Here is a 16,120-nt window from a genome sequence, read left to right as displayed (position 1 = left end):
GAACGTTTACTGAGCACAGTGCCAGGGCTTTTCCTCAAGGCAACCTTGAGGAGTATCAGTATCTCAATTACGAACAAGGACGTTAAGGTGCAAAGAATCAAATAACCGGCCCAAGGTCACAAAGCAAAAAATGATCTTTCTAGATTCGAGGCCAGGCCTGTCCAATTTCAAATACTACACTTGCCCTAAAAATCAGTGATGTCTAAGAAATTTAAAAAAAAAAAAAAAATACAGGTAGCATTATAGTACTGATTTGGAACTTAAGAGAGCAGTGGAGATGCAAATACATTATTTATTCATTCAAAAACTTCGGAGCTCCTCTTAGGGACAGAGCCCAATACTAAAGACATCACCAGAAGCGGAGACAGAACTACACCTATTTTATCAGTCCTGCTTTCAAGGGGATTACAATCTAGGAAAGGCAATTCCAAGCTTAGATTCTGGTAAGGGGGATAAGAAATGGATGCAAGCGGATTTCAAATAAAAATACAAACCAGAAACTCTGCGACTTTCTCAACAGGAGCTAGGAATAGTGATAAGAGACAAGATGGTAAGTGTCAAGGACAGGAGAAGAGAAACTAATGTTGCCCTTAGCAGCATGGATAAGATATGGCTAAGTGAACAGACACTGGGAAGGCATCCAGCAGAGAGAAAGTGCACCAAAGGTCTAGAGCAGTGCTACCCAACTGAAATAAAGTGGGAACCACGTAACTTAAATTTTCTAGTAACTATATTTAGAAAGGTAAAAAGAGAGGTGCCTGGGTGGCTCAGCCAGTTAAACATCTGCCTTCAGCGCAGGTCATGATCCCAGGGTCCCGGGATCAAGCCCCATGTTGCACTCCCTGCTCAGCAAAGAGCCTGCTTCTCCCTCTGCCCCTCACCCTTCTCATGCTTGCTCTGTCTCTCTCTCTCTCAAATAAATAAAATCTTTTTTTAAAAAAAATAAAAAGGTAAAAAGAAACAGGTGAGATTAATTTTAACATCCAAGTTATTATTTTCCCATGTACACAGTTATTCATAAGGTAGTTTACATTAGTTTTTCACTTGAAGTCTTCAGAACCCAGCATGTGTTTTGCACTTCCAGCATCCTTTAGTGGCACTGGCCACATTTCAAGTGCTCAACAGGCACACGTGGTTTGTGGCTACCGATGTGGACATACAGGTCTACAGACAAACCATATAAGATGCGCGGGGGGTGGGGGGCGGGTTTGAGGGGTAGCGGCTAAACCAACTAAGCAAAAGCAACGACTTCATGAGAAATCTTAAAGAGTGGGCTTAAAGTTCAGCTGAATTTGGACAAAAGGAAGTCGGTAACGTTCTAGGACAGAAAACATGAAGTATGAAACACCGATCCAACAAGCTACTGCTCTACCCCCAAGACCTCAGACCCCCCAGGGACGGCAACCCTCTGGATTCCATTTCATCTGCCCGTCCATGTCCCTCGATGGGTCCTGGCTCCCTCAGTCCCTTTCTGAGGGGCCCTCTGACCTGCCTATCTCCCTCTATCAGTTCCACAATGATGTCATTACCCATCCGAAGCCTCTTGTCCCCTTCCTTTCCTTGGATAAACAGTATTTGTCCCCGCTGGCAGTCAATTCTGAGGGTCCCATCTTTCCACCCCCACTCCTGGACTAGCCAGTCCCCCTGCAGTTTGCCTTCAAGTGTCACTGAATCGTAGAGGTGGCCACTAGGCCTTCCAGTTCTCTAACTTGAACCTCTGCTGCTTCCTACTTTTTCCTGACATGTTCTCAATTCTCCATCATCTACACAGAGGCTGTTCCAAACTTGTTGCACTTACCCAAGTAGCTCCTGCCACCCTAAAGCCCGTAACAGTCAGCCTATAATCCTGCCTCCCATATTACTTTAAAAGCACATTCCCTCAACTTCTGTCCAAACCTCAAAATCTTTCTGTCTCTTGACTGGCCCACATGCCCATCTCAGAAGACAGGAGGCTCTCACCTCCCAGGCCACCCACTCGGGGCTCCAGACCTGGATGAGCCCCACGTCCAGCCCACTGCCCCTCCCAGGGCATCTGCAGCTTGGCCTCTCCACCTCCAACGCACCCATCTCCTTCCCACGCTTCCCACTTGCCTTTTTAACCCTGCACCGAGTTAGGTCTTGCCTCTGCCCTGTGCCTTTCTGTTTCTCTCTTTTGCCGCCAAAGATAACTCCTTCAGAATCTCTTTACTTTCTTTTACTTTACTTTACTTTTCTTACTTTTCAATTATCTGTACTCTGTCACTATTCCTGACCATGACAAATGGGGCTTCCATTCCCAAATGCTTTTGGAATGCTTTCCGATGATTTCTAAACTCTAAATCCAATGGCCTCTGCTCACTGATTTGCAACCAACACAGAAAAGTCATGAGGAAAAAAAAGTAAAAACTCAGCTACATCTCCACACCCTGAGACACTCACCTGTAACACCCTTCCGCCATCTGTCTATACGGACATCTACACACAAGTCCTTTTCCATTTTGCAGGCAGTCTTTTTTATTATTTATCTTCCACCCACCTCCTCCCATAGTGCTAACCTCCCTCCTTCCAAGCACTATGAACGTACACACAAGACTGCCTTTTAGGATCTTAGAGTCCACAAAAAACGAGATCGTATTATATATGGTTCTTGGCCTCTTCATTTCTCGTGGGAACCCTTCCAGGTCAGGAGGGATGGAAATCCAAAGCATGGCCTTGCCGTGTTCTACCCAGCTGTTCCCCTGCTGAAAGCACCCACTTACTTTCCAGTTCTTGGTCACTACAAACAATGCTGCAATAATTATTCTTGTACAAACAAATTACATACAGCTGCTTTTATTTCTATGGGATAAAGTGCCAGGAGAGGAACCCCGGGGTCAAAGGCTACGTGCATTTTAAATTGTAATAGACTCTGCCAGAACTCTTCCGGCAGTGACTATTCCCAGCAGCATTTCTGGAAGACTGCCTTTTCCCAGCATTCCTGCCAGCGGGAGATACTGTCCCTTCTTAAATTCTTACCAGTCTGACAGGCTGATGAACAACGTTTACAAACTCACCCTCACCTCCCCCCTGCTCTGTGGATTCAAGAGGTGAACTCCCTTCCTCTGTTTGCTAGTCTCATTTTACCCCCAGAAATTAAGCAGACAACACGGCTGTGTGTCCCTGTGCCTTTCTCCTCTCCTCCCTTGCTCTTCTCAGGCAAGACCATCCCTCCGCAGGGTTTTGGTCATCATTGCTAGGGGCAGAATCCAAACCTACATACCCAGCCAAGACCTCTCTGTGGGGCTCCAGACTTCTAACTGCTCGTGGGACATTTCTCACAGAGCCTGCTGACACCTCAGACATCAGTAGGCCCGGATCCAAATTCTCCTTGCCTCGCTCTGCATCTCCGCTGCCGCCATGTCTGTAACATGGGTTCTCCGCCCCTTCTCCTGTCCTTCGGGCGCAGGTCCCTCCCGCAACGGCCTGCTCGCACCCCCCGCTCCAGCACGCACCCCGCCCCTGTCGGGGCCACCCTCCCACACCTCCCCAGTGGCAGGTGACGTTGAGCCCAAACACCCTCAACTACACCGGTAAGATCTTCCAAGCTCTGTTCCAATCTACCTTCCAGTCTTTCAGTGGGCAACTCCCTCCGACCCCAAACTCCACACAGGCATGTCCGGTTGCTGGAGCCACGAGGAGATTCTTCTCTGATAGGGAGAGAAAACTTCGAGAAGGACAGAGAAGGTAAACAGAATGCTTCCTGGAATTCCCTCTACCACTCTGGCCCTGCCGAGGAAAGGTCTCTCTCTTTCTTAGCTTTAAAGAGGAAAACTGTCAGATAAAAGAAACTGGGTAAGTAAATGAATCACAGAAGATAAACTGACGAGAAACTACAACAGGGTGTAGTGCATACTCCAAAATGACCAAAATCCGAAGATGGAAGAACAGAAAAACCACCCTACTCAAAATCATCCTCCATTTATACAAACGGCGGAGAAGAGTTTCACAGTCACCTCTGTCTCCTGATAGAGTCCATGAATCAGTCATAACCAGATGGCATTAAAACTCAGCAAGAGGACTCTGTCACGTTATAATAGAAAAAAAAAATCGCTAGGGCGAACTGAACAAAACTTACTAAGTAAAACTTGAAGAGATAAAGCTCAAAAACTATTTGGCATAATAATTCAAACTAGTCATTTGAAAAACAATGAAAATGACTTAATAAGCATTTACTTGATGCCTGAGTTAAACTTTGTCCTGAGTAATTGAGGAAGGACAATAAGTAAGAGATAAGCTCAGCGACCTTAAAGAGTATACACACCAGGGGCGCCTGGGTGGCTTAGTACATTGAGCTTCCGACTCTTAATTTCAGCTCAGGTCATTCTCTCTCTTCCTCTGCCTCTCTACCCCCTCCCCCTACTCTCAGGAAGCACACGAGTGCATGTTCTCTCTCTCGCTGGCTCTCTCTCTCACAAAAAAAAAAAAAAAAAAGTATACATACCAGCTAGAGAGATGAAACCTACACCCATGAAGGAAGACAAGGGATGAAGAAATAGATTTTCAAGGGCAAAAGTCAATACACATGGAAAATGAATATGAATAGCATGAGATAAATCAAAATACATTTTCTGAACTTTGGTATGTGGAAAAGATTCTGCATTTTTTTGTCCAAGCAAACAGAATAATGATCTGCTCCACCTAAGTTGTTTAAAAAAAAAAGCCCGCCTAACAGTATCTTAAATGTTTTCTAGCCTCACAGTAATGATTAGAATCCAAGTTTCGATCACGCTTCACACTTTGGAAAGACTGTGAGCCCCGCTCCACCAACCAGGGCTTCAGGCTCTTCTGATGGGAGCTGTCAACAATCCATCACCCATTCTAATGGCGGGATTCGGTGTCACAGATAATTTAAATAGCTGTCAGAGCTGAGCCGCTCTTCAGGATTCCATCTGGCTTGTAAAACACACACATGCTCTCCACCCTGCCCCCTCTCAAGAACGAACCTGGAGGAAGGATATGAAGTCAGACAAACTGGGATCCAGTCCCAGCTGTATGCCTCACAATATCCTCAGCTACAATATGGATTCCCAAAATCCTTTTCACGTCGTGGAGGGGAGCATTCATTTTAAGAGTTATGTGAGAGGACTAGCACAGTGCCTGATGCACAAGGGAGACTCAGTGAGTCAGTAACCCTGCCTTTCCCCTCTTCCCTGGATCCCTGCAACCTTTCGCAGCATCATGTCATTTCCAAAGTGCAGTTCTTTAAAGCAAAATTTCAAAGCAAAAGAGACAAGACCCTATGCCAGACTCTGAATGTGGGGATTTATAGAACAACAATCACGTAACAGGCAGAGAGGCGGTTTATACTCGCCAGATCACCTGCGCACCTTCTGTGACACAGGTGATCTAACTAGCTGCTGCGTCCAAGCCCCACCTGCACTGCAGGTGCCACAAGCACCCTCTCATTAGGGCTGAGAAAGCCGGGGGACTCCAGCCCAGCAAGGGGTGAAGAGCAAGAAAGGAGGGAGGAAACTCAGGAACCACAGCCTGATGCCCACACTTACCTGGGAGGAGACGGGGGGCAAGTCATTTCTCTCACCTGTCCTCTAAAGTGAATCTGGAATGACTAAAGTCTCTCCTGGTATTTTAAAAGATTTGAATAGTTCAGGGGCTCCGAACGGTGCAGAGTAAGATTTTAAGGTGGGGTGGGTAGATATATTATGTCTTTCTGTGATAGCATCACAAATTGTCCTGTGGCTAATTCTATGAAATATCATCATGTATGACAGAATCATGACTTAAAGGGTTTAGTTGGTGGGTTTGCTTTTGCTTTTAACAACCCCACCCACCCACTCAGCATAGAGGTAGAAAAAATAGGGTTTTTTGCAAAACTACATTCAGTCAAAAGCTCAAGAGGAGGATAAAACAAAATATGTAAGGATTGCCTTTCTCTTCGTACTGTGAACCCCATTTTTTTCTCAGTAAACTCTCATAGCAAAAAAAAAAAAAAAAGGATGAGAACTGTGGAGAGAGATACAGTATAAAATGGAACAGAACAATGGAGGGAAGGGGTAGAGGGAATCAGAACTTTGTCATAAAAGGTTTGTAATAAACTGGCCAGAACGGAAGATATTCTCTTTGAATTTGAGCTCTACTCAAACACTACATTTTATTAACCACTCCTTTTTTTTCTTTCTATAAGAGAATTCAGCACAGTATCAGCTTTGATATATTTATAATACTTCTCTTGGAGAAAGTCCAGAGTCTACATTTGGTTTTTAAAGAAGGCTCTTCCTGCATAGAAGCTATCTCAAAAAGCCAAAACACACATTCAGAAAAGCTGAGCCTCTTAACATTTCTCAAGCAGACAGTAGCTATGCACCATTTGGTACCCACCAGAATCCCTCCAAAAGTATCAAAAGGCTGCCAACTTCTCTATGCATTTATAAGAATAATCCTGAAGAAGTGTGTGTTTGCAGAATTCCATTTTGACTGGTATGCCCATCAAAAGTTTACTGTCTCCCCATGGAGAGTTCACTGGTTTTAGTGACTTGGACAAATATTAAAATAGCTGAAATTAAATGGATTTCTGGGAGCCAGATAAGGTATAAAAACTTAAGACAATCCCAGAGGAACTAAATCTATGCTTAGTGCATGTTTATATACTAGTCACAAGGTCACTGTCAGACACACACCTGAGGAGAAAAACAGGTCAATATGACTGAAGGAAGTATGCCCCGGGACAAGCCATTCACAGTTCAGTACCAACGGTGGCTCAAGTAACTGTGTTGTTCAAAATCAGTATTTCATACCCAATTATCTTAATATAAGAAAAATCTGAGAAGCCACACAATCTCAATTCAGTTCATTTGAATGAAGGGAGATACTCAGGAAGACAGCAGCATGAGGTCAAGTCCAAGGGAGAGAGCTTCTAATTCAAAAGATCAAGCACAGACTAAATAGTTACCAGTCCCAAAGTTTCCTAACTAACGTCAATTCCAGGACAGCTTCCCCGCCCCTTAAAATGACAATTATGTTTTACAAATTGAGTGGCTACCTAACGTATTTAAGGAGTCATTTTTTAACATCACTGTGCCATAGAGTGCTCACCCAACGTTAATAAGGCCTGAAGAGAACTGCTCTTTCATTTTTTTTTTTTAATCTACTTCCCAAGCTTAAGAAGAGGAGGAGCCTATTAATTTATGTATATACATAGCAATAGCTCCCAGGTCTCCCCAAGGCCCTCACCTCCAGGGAAACCAACCAGAACAAAATTGGTGACCTATAATTCAAAGAGTAGGTCTGTAACGTTTTAAAAGACCTGCTGTAGGGGCACCTGGGTGGCTCAGTCGTTAAGCGTCTGCCTTCAGCTCAGGTCATGATCCCAAAGTCCTAGGATCGAGCCCCGCATCGGGCTCCCTGCTCAGCGGGGAGCCTGCTTCTCCCTCTGCCTCTGCAGCTCCCCCTGCTTGTGCACGTTCTCTCTCTGTGTGTCAAATAAATAAAATCTTAAAAAAAAATAAAGGCAAGCATCCTACAACATCTATCTTCCTCAACAACCCACTTAAAAAAATAAATAAAAATAAAAGACCTGTTGTAATAACACAATTATAAAACTTTAAAGATGGTGCATGCCACGAGTATATGGCACAGGCTGATACAAACTGTAGGCATTACCACCACATATATTCTCCGTCACTTAGCATGAACATTAGCGCCTGGGTCTTTCAAGTGCAGAGAGCGGGCAAGGCAGCAGTGGTTTCCACATAGTTAAGGACAAGCAAACATCAGTGACTGTCTGTTAGCTTCCAGGAGCCTCAGGTACTGCACTCACTATAGGAGCGAGGGGGAATTCCTAGGGACCTCAGCAAGGCCCACTGCCCCCAAGGACCCATCACCACCCATCTGCTGGCTGATGCCTAAAACCCACCCTCAGAGCTGCAGTCTTCTCTTCAGTCCTGCCAAGCTTTTTCAGAAAATATTTTGCTACTTTCTACCCACGTCTCCACCCCCCCCATTTTAAAAGTCATTCTTGGGGCGCCTGGGTGGCTCAGTCGTTAAGCATCTGCCTTCGGCTCAAGTCATGATCCCAGGTCCTGGGATCGAGCCCCGCATCGGGCTCCCTGCTCGGCGGGAAGCCTGCTTCTCCCTCTTCCACTCCCCCTGCTTGTGTTCCCTCTCTCGCTGTCTGTCTGTCAAATAAATAAATAAAATCTTTAAAATAAAAGTCATTCTTGAAGGAAAGGCACAAAAGTGTAAGGAAGGCCTGACACAGACATACATATTTCAGAAAAGCTCCCAAGGTGATTAAGAACCCATTCCCCAGACTGAGAACTTCTGCTCTAGCTAAGGCTCTGACATGTTTTGTGAATCCTTCAGAGATATTTCATGGCATCTACCTATTTATAGCATTCATTAACATGTATACACACACACGTGTGTACAGATATACACACAGAGCTCAATGTAAATATATATCCATATATAACCCTATATATAAATATATCCATATATATATATATATATCTGTATAAATTTAAGACATTTTGCCTTAAAACTTAATATACCTATATGAGTTGATTATTTTGTCAACTTAAAGGATGTTTTGGGGATGAGATTAGCATTTAAATCCATGAACTTGGAATAAAACAGGCTGCCCTTCATGTGAGTAGGCCTCATCCAATCAGTGGAATTCCTGAACAGAAAAGACCTGCCTGAAAAATAGAAGAAAAAGGAAAACTTCCAAATTCACTCCATGAGGACAGAATTACCCTTATACCAAACCAGATAAAGGCACCACAAAAAAAGCACTACAAGCCAATATCTCTAATGAACAGAGACACAAAAATACTCAACAAAATACTAACAAAACAAATCCAACAATATATTAAAAAAAAAAAATCATTCACCACAATCAAGTGGGATTTGTTTCTGGGTTGCAAGAGTGGTTCAATATTGGCAAATCAAGTCGAACATCACATCAATAAGAGAAATAAGAACCATATGATCACCTCAACAGATGCAGAAAAAGCATTTGACAAATACAACATCCATTCACGATAAAAACCCTCAACAAAGTAGGTTTAGAGGGAACATACCTCAATATAATAAAGGTTCTATATAAAAAACCCACAGCGAACACCACCCTCAGTGGTGTCTGCTTTGCCCTAAGGTCAGGAACAAGACAAGGATGTCCACTCTCACCACTTTTATTCAACATAGTACCGGAAGTCCTAGCCACAGCAATCAGACAAGAAAAAGAAATAAAAGGCATCCAGATTGGCAAGAAAGAAGTATAACTTTCACTATTTGCAGATGACATGATACTATAGATAGAAAACCTGAGAGACTCCACCAAAAAACTGCTGAAACTGATAAATGAATTCAGTAAAGTTGCAGGATACAAAATCAATGTACAGAAATCTGGTGCATTTCTATACATTAATAATGAAGCAGCAGAAAGAGAAATTAAGAAAACAATCCCACTTACAGTTGCACCAAAAACAGTAAGATACCTAGGAATCAATCTAACCAAAGAGGTGAAAGACCTGTATGCTGACAACTATACAACACTGATGGAAGTGTAGATGACACAAATGGAAAGATATTCCATGCTCATGGAGTAGAAGGTCAGATATTGTTAAAACGTCCATACTACCCATAGCAAGTAGCAATCCCCATCAAAATACCAACAGTATTTTTCACCAAGCTAGAACAATTCTAAAGTAAGTATAGGTCCACAAAAGACCCCAGATATCCAAAGTAATCTTGAAAAAGAAAAAGCTGGAGGCATCACAATTCCAGACTTCAAGTTGTATTACAAAGCTGTACTGATCTGGGGCACCTGCGTGGCTCAGTCGGTTAAGCATCTGCCTTCGGCTCAGGTCATGATCTCAAGGTCTTGGGATCAAGCCCCACGTCAGGCTCTCTGCTCAGCGGGGAGTCTGCTTCTCCCTCTCCCTCTGCCACTCCCTACCCCCCTTGGTCCATCTCTCTCTCTCAAGAAATAAAACCTTAAAAAATAAATTAAAAAAAAAAAAACAGCTGTACTGATTAAAACAGTATGGTACTGGCACAAAAACAGACACAGATCAATGGAACAGAATAGAAAACCCAGAAATAAACCCACAACTATATGGTCAATTAATCTTTGACAAAGCAGGAAAGAATATCCAATGCGAAAAAGAATCTCTTCAAGAAATGGGAAAACTGGACAGCAACATGAAAAGAATGAAACTGGACCACTTTATTACACCATACACAAAAAATAAATTCAAAATGGATTAAAGACCTAAATGTGAGACCTGAAACCATAAAAATCCTAAAAAATTAATTTATTTGACATCAGCCATAGCAACTTTTTTCTAGACAGGTCCCCTGAGGCAAGGGAAACGAAAGCAAAAATAAACTGTTCGGACCACGTCAAGATAAAAAGCTTCTGCATAGCGAAGGAAAACAATCAACAAAACTAAAAGGCAACTTATGGACTGGGAAAAGATATTTGCAAATGACGTATTCGATAAAGGGTTAGTAACCAAAATATATAAAGAACTTACAAAACTCAACACCCGAAAAATAATTCAATTTAAAAATGGGCAGAAGACACAGTCTTTCCTCCAGAGACATATAGACATGTGAAAAGATGCTCATCATCACTTATCAAGGAAATGAAAATTAAAACCATAATGAGATATCACCACATAACTTTCAGTGGCTAAAATCAACAACACGAGAAACAACAATTATTGCTGAGGATGTGGAGAAAAAGGAACCCTCTTGCAAACTGGTGCAGCTACTCTGGAAAACAGTGTGGAGGTTCCCCAGAAAGTGAAAAATAGAACTACCCTACAATCCAACAATTGCACTACTGGGTATTTACCCAAAGAATACAAAAACACTAAATCAAAGGGATACATGCACCCCTATGTTTATGGCAGCATCATTTACAACAGCTAAGATATGGAAGCAGCCCAAGTGTCCATCAACTGATGAATGGATCAAGATGATGTGGTATAGATATACAATGGGATAGTATTCAGCCATAAAAAAGAATGAAATCTTTCCATTTGCAACGACATGGATGGAGTTAGAAAGTATCATGCTAAGAGAAATAAGTCAGTCAGGGAAAGACAAATACCATATGATTTCACTCCTATGTAGAATTTAAGAAATAACCAAGAGGGAAAAAAAAGAGAGAGAGAGAGAGACAAACCAAAACAGATTCCTAACTACAGAGATCAAACTGATGGTTACAAGGGGAAGTGGGTGGGGGAGATGGGGGAAATAGGGGATGGGGATTAAGGAGTGCACTTGTGATGAGCACTCAGTGATTAAAATAAAAACTTCAAAAAAAAATTTTTTTTAAAGACCTGCCTGAACAAGACAACTTTATCAGACTTTACCTGCACCATCGGCTCTCCTGGGTCTCCAGGCTGTCTGCCCACACTGCAGATTTTGGATTTACCAGCCTCCAAGATCATGTGAGTCACTTCCTTATAATAAAACTCTTTTGATATAGCAGCATTATCAACAACAGCCAAATTATGGAAAGGGCCCAAATGTCCATCAACTGATGAATGGATAAAGAAGATGTGGTACATGGGGCTCCTGGGTGGCTCAGTCGGTTAAGCATCTGCCTTTGGCTCAGGTCATAATCCCAGGGTCCTGAGATGGAACCCTGTGTCAGGCTCCCTGCTCAGTAGGGAACCTGCTTCTCCCTCTCCCTTGGCCTGTCGCTCCACCTACTTGTGCTCTCTCTCTGTCAAATAAATGAAATCTAATGTGGTACATATATACAATGGAACATCACTCAGCCATCAAAAAGAATGAAATCTTGCCATTTGCAACGATCTGGATGGAACTAGAGGGTATTATGCTAAACAAAATAAGTCAATCAGAGAAAGACAAATACCATATTTCACTCATATTTGGAATTTAAGAAACAAAACAGATGAATATAGGGGAAAGGAAGGAAAAAAAGAAGAGAGGGAAGCAAACCATAAGAGACCCTTAACAACAGAGAACAAACTAAGGGTTGACAGAGGGAGGTGGGCCAGGGATGGGCTAGAGGGGAGATGGGGATTAAGGAGAGCACTTACGTGATGGGCACTGGGTGTTATATGGAAGTGATGAATCACTGAATTCCACTCCTGAAACCAGTATTATACTGTATATTAACTAAAATTTAAATAAAAATTTGAAAAACATAAAATTATAAAAATCCACAAAAAATAAAACCCTTCTTGGATACTTAGGGTACATATAGCATCCTAATATACTCTATAGAACCCTAATATACCATATACAATACACACACATATGCACATAACTCACATATGTATGTATATATTTATATTAAACTAAAAAGTTTCAAATCATAGTTACCCTTACTACATGCAATATACTTAGATACTTTCTATTCCATATTATGCTTTGTTATTCTACCTCATGTGTCTTAATATGGGTAATGGTCAAAAAAGAAAGTCAGAAAGCCACTGGAATTAAAAAAAAAAAAAAAAAAAAACTCTATCCCTAGAATTAAAAAAGAAAACTTGAAAACTTGAAAGAAAACAACCTGAGCCACTAAACTGATATCACTGCCCGTGACAGTTTGAAAAACACTGTTTTGTTCAAAAGGCTGCATACTGTATAGTGTTCTGCCCCTGCAGGTTTTCATGTAACAGACCACAGAAATTATTCCATATTTATGGATACTTATTTTGTAGATCTTTTCTGATAATGACAGTGAGCTAAGGAAAAAGAGTGAAAATGAGGGTTTCCAAACACTGAGTACCAAAATCAAGTTTAAACTAAGTCACAATTTACCTTAAGGCTGATTTTAGGGTTTCCATAAAGTGAACGACAAAAGGAACCAAGAGCAGTAGGCAGACATCCTCTTTGGACTCTTGGGACCTATGAGATCTTTCATTTCTTTTATTGAAACATTAGTACTACTGCTCTCCCTCTCACCTATTTTCCAGCAAAGATTCCAGTCAAGAGTAACAAATGCAATTTCAGGCTTGACGATCAGATTTACAAGAACAGTTTAAATTATATTAATTCAATTACACATACTGGCTAAACACAAGGCAGGAAGGCACATCCCTGTTACCCAAATCATCCCCTCCCCTTCCCATTTCCTTTCTACTAATTTCCCCATTTCTACCTGAAATGAGCTGGATATCTTCTGTTACCATGAAAGTCTCAAACTCATTTACCTCTACCTATTTACGTATCCCAAACACAGTTTCTTATATTAAAAAGCACGAATCAGATTCTTCCAACTTTTTTTTTTTTAAGATTTTATTTATTTATTTATTTGACAGAGACCGTGCTAGCGAGAGCAGGAATACAAGCAGGAGGAGTGGGAGAGGGAGAAGAAGCAGGCTTCCCACCAAGCAGGGAGCCCGATGCGGGGCTCGATCCCAGGACCCTGGGATCATGATCCAAGCTGAAGGCAGATGCTTAACGACTGAGCCACCCAGGCGCCCCAGATTCTTCCAACTTTTTAAGTAGCCCTCTATAGCATCAAGAGCATACAGAATCAAAGAGAAAGGTACCAATGCTTGGGCCTTAGAAATTCTCTTCCATGGATTCATGACTACGGTCAGTTCTGCGGAAGGGCCCCAGGGACTTTCCCATCCCCATCTCGGGGGAGTAAGAAAGCCAAAAGGACACATGAATCCTTTTGTCCTCTGCCCCTGCTGTAACTCACATAATTCCACTTTATCTCTTTGTAATTTGGAGATTCACAAAAGATGCAGTTTGGAACAAAAGAGTCCCCTGATTTCAAAGGTGTGAAAAACCAGTAATATTGTACATTTCACAAATAGGAAAACAGAAACCCAGAGAAGCTGAATGCTATCTCTGGATCTACAACCCCATTCAGTGCAGACCAGCACTGGACCTCCACAGCAGCAGTCCTCCAAAGGTGGTCAGGACCAACAGAAGCAGTATCCCTTGGAAACTTTTTAGAAATGAAAATTCTCAGGCCAGTCCCAGATCCTAATCAGAAGAGGGAGGGTGGGAGGGTGGGTTCCAGCCATCTGTGTTTTAACAGACGCTCCAAGTGATTCGGATGCCCTGAAGTTTGAGAGTCTCTGTTCTGGAGCAAATCCCATTCTTTCCATTATTCTCTTCCTCTTCCTATTCTGATCCCACATCTCCACTAGAAGCACACATGAAGCAACCGCCCCCAAAATACTGAACCTAACTGCAGATTCACCCACTGAAAAAGTAAAGACATCACGAGGAGGTATTCAAACACAAGTATCACGCAGTCCATGAATTTTTTTTTCTCATAATAGGAACAACCACATCCCAAAGGGTCAAATAAAAGTATCAGTTTTCAAAGAATAATTCAAGAGGGCAGGATTCACTAATATTTCAGAAATTAAAGCTCGATGGGGCACCTGGGTGGCTCAGCTGGTCAAGCGTCTGACTCTTGGTTTCGGCTCAGGTCATGATCTTGGGGTTGCGGGATTGAGTCCCATGTCGGGCTCCACGCTCAGCAGGGAATCTGCTTGAGATTCTCTCCCTCTCCCTCTGCCTCTCACCGCACCTGCGCTCGCTCTCTCTTGCTCTCTCAAATAAATATTAAAAAAAGAAAAAGAAATTAAACTTCGAAAGTGCTCTAAGAAACATTTTCAGAAAACCAGAATCATGGTACCCTAGACTGTCAATGACAAATAATATCTAAGAATAGCACCAAAAAGACAGCTAAAAGATTACTAAACTATGAGACAACTCCTTCTAGAAAAACCTAGTTCACCTGAAAATAAGTAGAAACACAACTATTTCTCATCCCCAGCCTGAGGTGATTTAATTCCACCAGGACTCACAGTTTGTAAGATTTGAGGTAGAAATCCATCATCTACACAGGTGAATTTGCTGACCTTCTGCAAAATAAACATACAAGAGGCACTAGGCAGAGCAGCTGTTGTGAGCTACATTTCAATTTCATGCTATTTTAACAACTTTCAAGAGTGCCAAATGAGAAATTACAACATAAAGCTTGAACATCTGAAGTTAGGAAACACCATGAGAATCATACTATTCAAACCCTTGGTCATTTTTTTCTTTACAAAATAAAATCTTTCAAACTAGTTCCTATTAGGCATGCGGTTGGTGAACTTTCATCTTGAAAAGTAAATACAGTATATACCAGAGTGGAGAGGCTTGGGGGAGGAGTGACAAGAGGGAGAAGCTTTTAGCTGATTTCCTGAACTGACTAATGTGAATAGTACAATTGGCTCACAAAGAACATTAATATTGCCATAGCCTCTGCTCATTTATTCACTTCAGATTAGTAGAAAGGGATGCATTGCAATAATGAAGATCTGATAGGCAAAGCCCTCCTCATCTCTTATCAACGTTCCCCTCCCCACACAACTCCTACTGTTTGCTTATCTGCAAAAACCTACAAAATACTTCAATAGCAAAGACACAAAACGTGAAAACCATACTTCAGACCACAATAATTAGTACAGGTTGATAGAATTTAAAGTATCAGTTGTTGCTTTTTAAAACAATTAACAAAAACATCACAGCTATTTATCAACATAAAGGCAAGACAAAGCCATGTATCTTCTTACACAAAATAAAGGGGTGTATTAGAAGTGCCCAGCTGGCTAAGTCGGAAAAGCATGCAACTTTTGATCTCAGGGTTGTGAGTTCAAACCCCATTTTGGGTGTAGAGATTACTTTAAAAAAAAAAAAAATCTTTTAAAAGGGGTGGTGGAAATGAACTAGATTGCTTCTAAAATTCTTGTCAGCTCAAATAATGTATATGGTATCCTCAAATTCCCTACTCACAAATTATTAGGAAGAAGTCTATCTTTGTGCAGATGACACAATCTGCTTTAAACAACCTAATAAGCTCCGGCTGTAGGCCATCCCAGGTAAAGGTGTGCATTCCTTTGGACAACCTCTAAAGCACACAAGCTAAGAAGCTGTTTCTGCCTTTGCTGATTCTAAAAAGTTGGAGGTTTCATTTCCATTCCCACAGAAAATCTAAAACATTTCCTGGTTCTTTGATTCAGTCCTCGTAACAGGTCCTCCTAATTGTTAAGCAGAGGGGGGAAAAAAAAGTCTCGAATAGATAATCCTGGGATGTAGGCCTAGCTCTGCTTGCCACTAACTTCGTTATGACAGAGGAGTAAAG

The 16,120-nt window shown here is 41.9% G+C and overlaps 1 protein-coding gene across 24 annotated transcripts in view; it reads right to left on the bottom strand.

Annotated features, from left to right (window-relative positions):
* Window positions 1-16,120, bottom strand: part of TIAM2 (TIAM Rac1 associated GEF 2) — a 268,448-nt gene that overhangs the window by 205,558 nt on the left and 46,770 nt on the right. Inside the window, exon 1 of one of the 24 annotated variants that reach the window (XM_064598242.1) lies at window positions 14,370-14,469. The exons of the other annotated variants lie outside the window; for them this stretch is intronic. The gene's annotated coding sequence lies outside the window, so the exon portion shown is untranslated. Of the gene's footprint in view, window positions 1-14,369; window positions 14,470-16,120 lie in introns of those variants that run through there. 24 annotated transcript variants of the gene reach the window in all.

The sequence above is a fragment of the Mirounga angustirostris genome, unplaced genomic scaffold (genome assembly GCF_029215605.1).
Source record: "Mirounga angustirostris isolate CCGP_5_RB_7025 unplaced genomic scaffold, mMirAng1.0.hap1 SCAF_8, whole genome shotgun sequence".
NCBI classification, from domain to species: domain Eukaryota; kingdom Metazoa; phylum Chordata; class Mammalia; order Carnivora; family Phocidae; genus Mirounga; species Mirounga angustirostris.
Note: the sequence above shows the minus strand (reverse complement) of the source record. Positions and strands in the feature narration are given on the sequence as shown.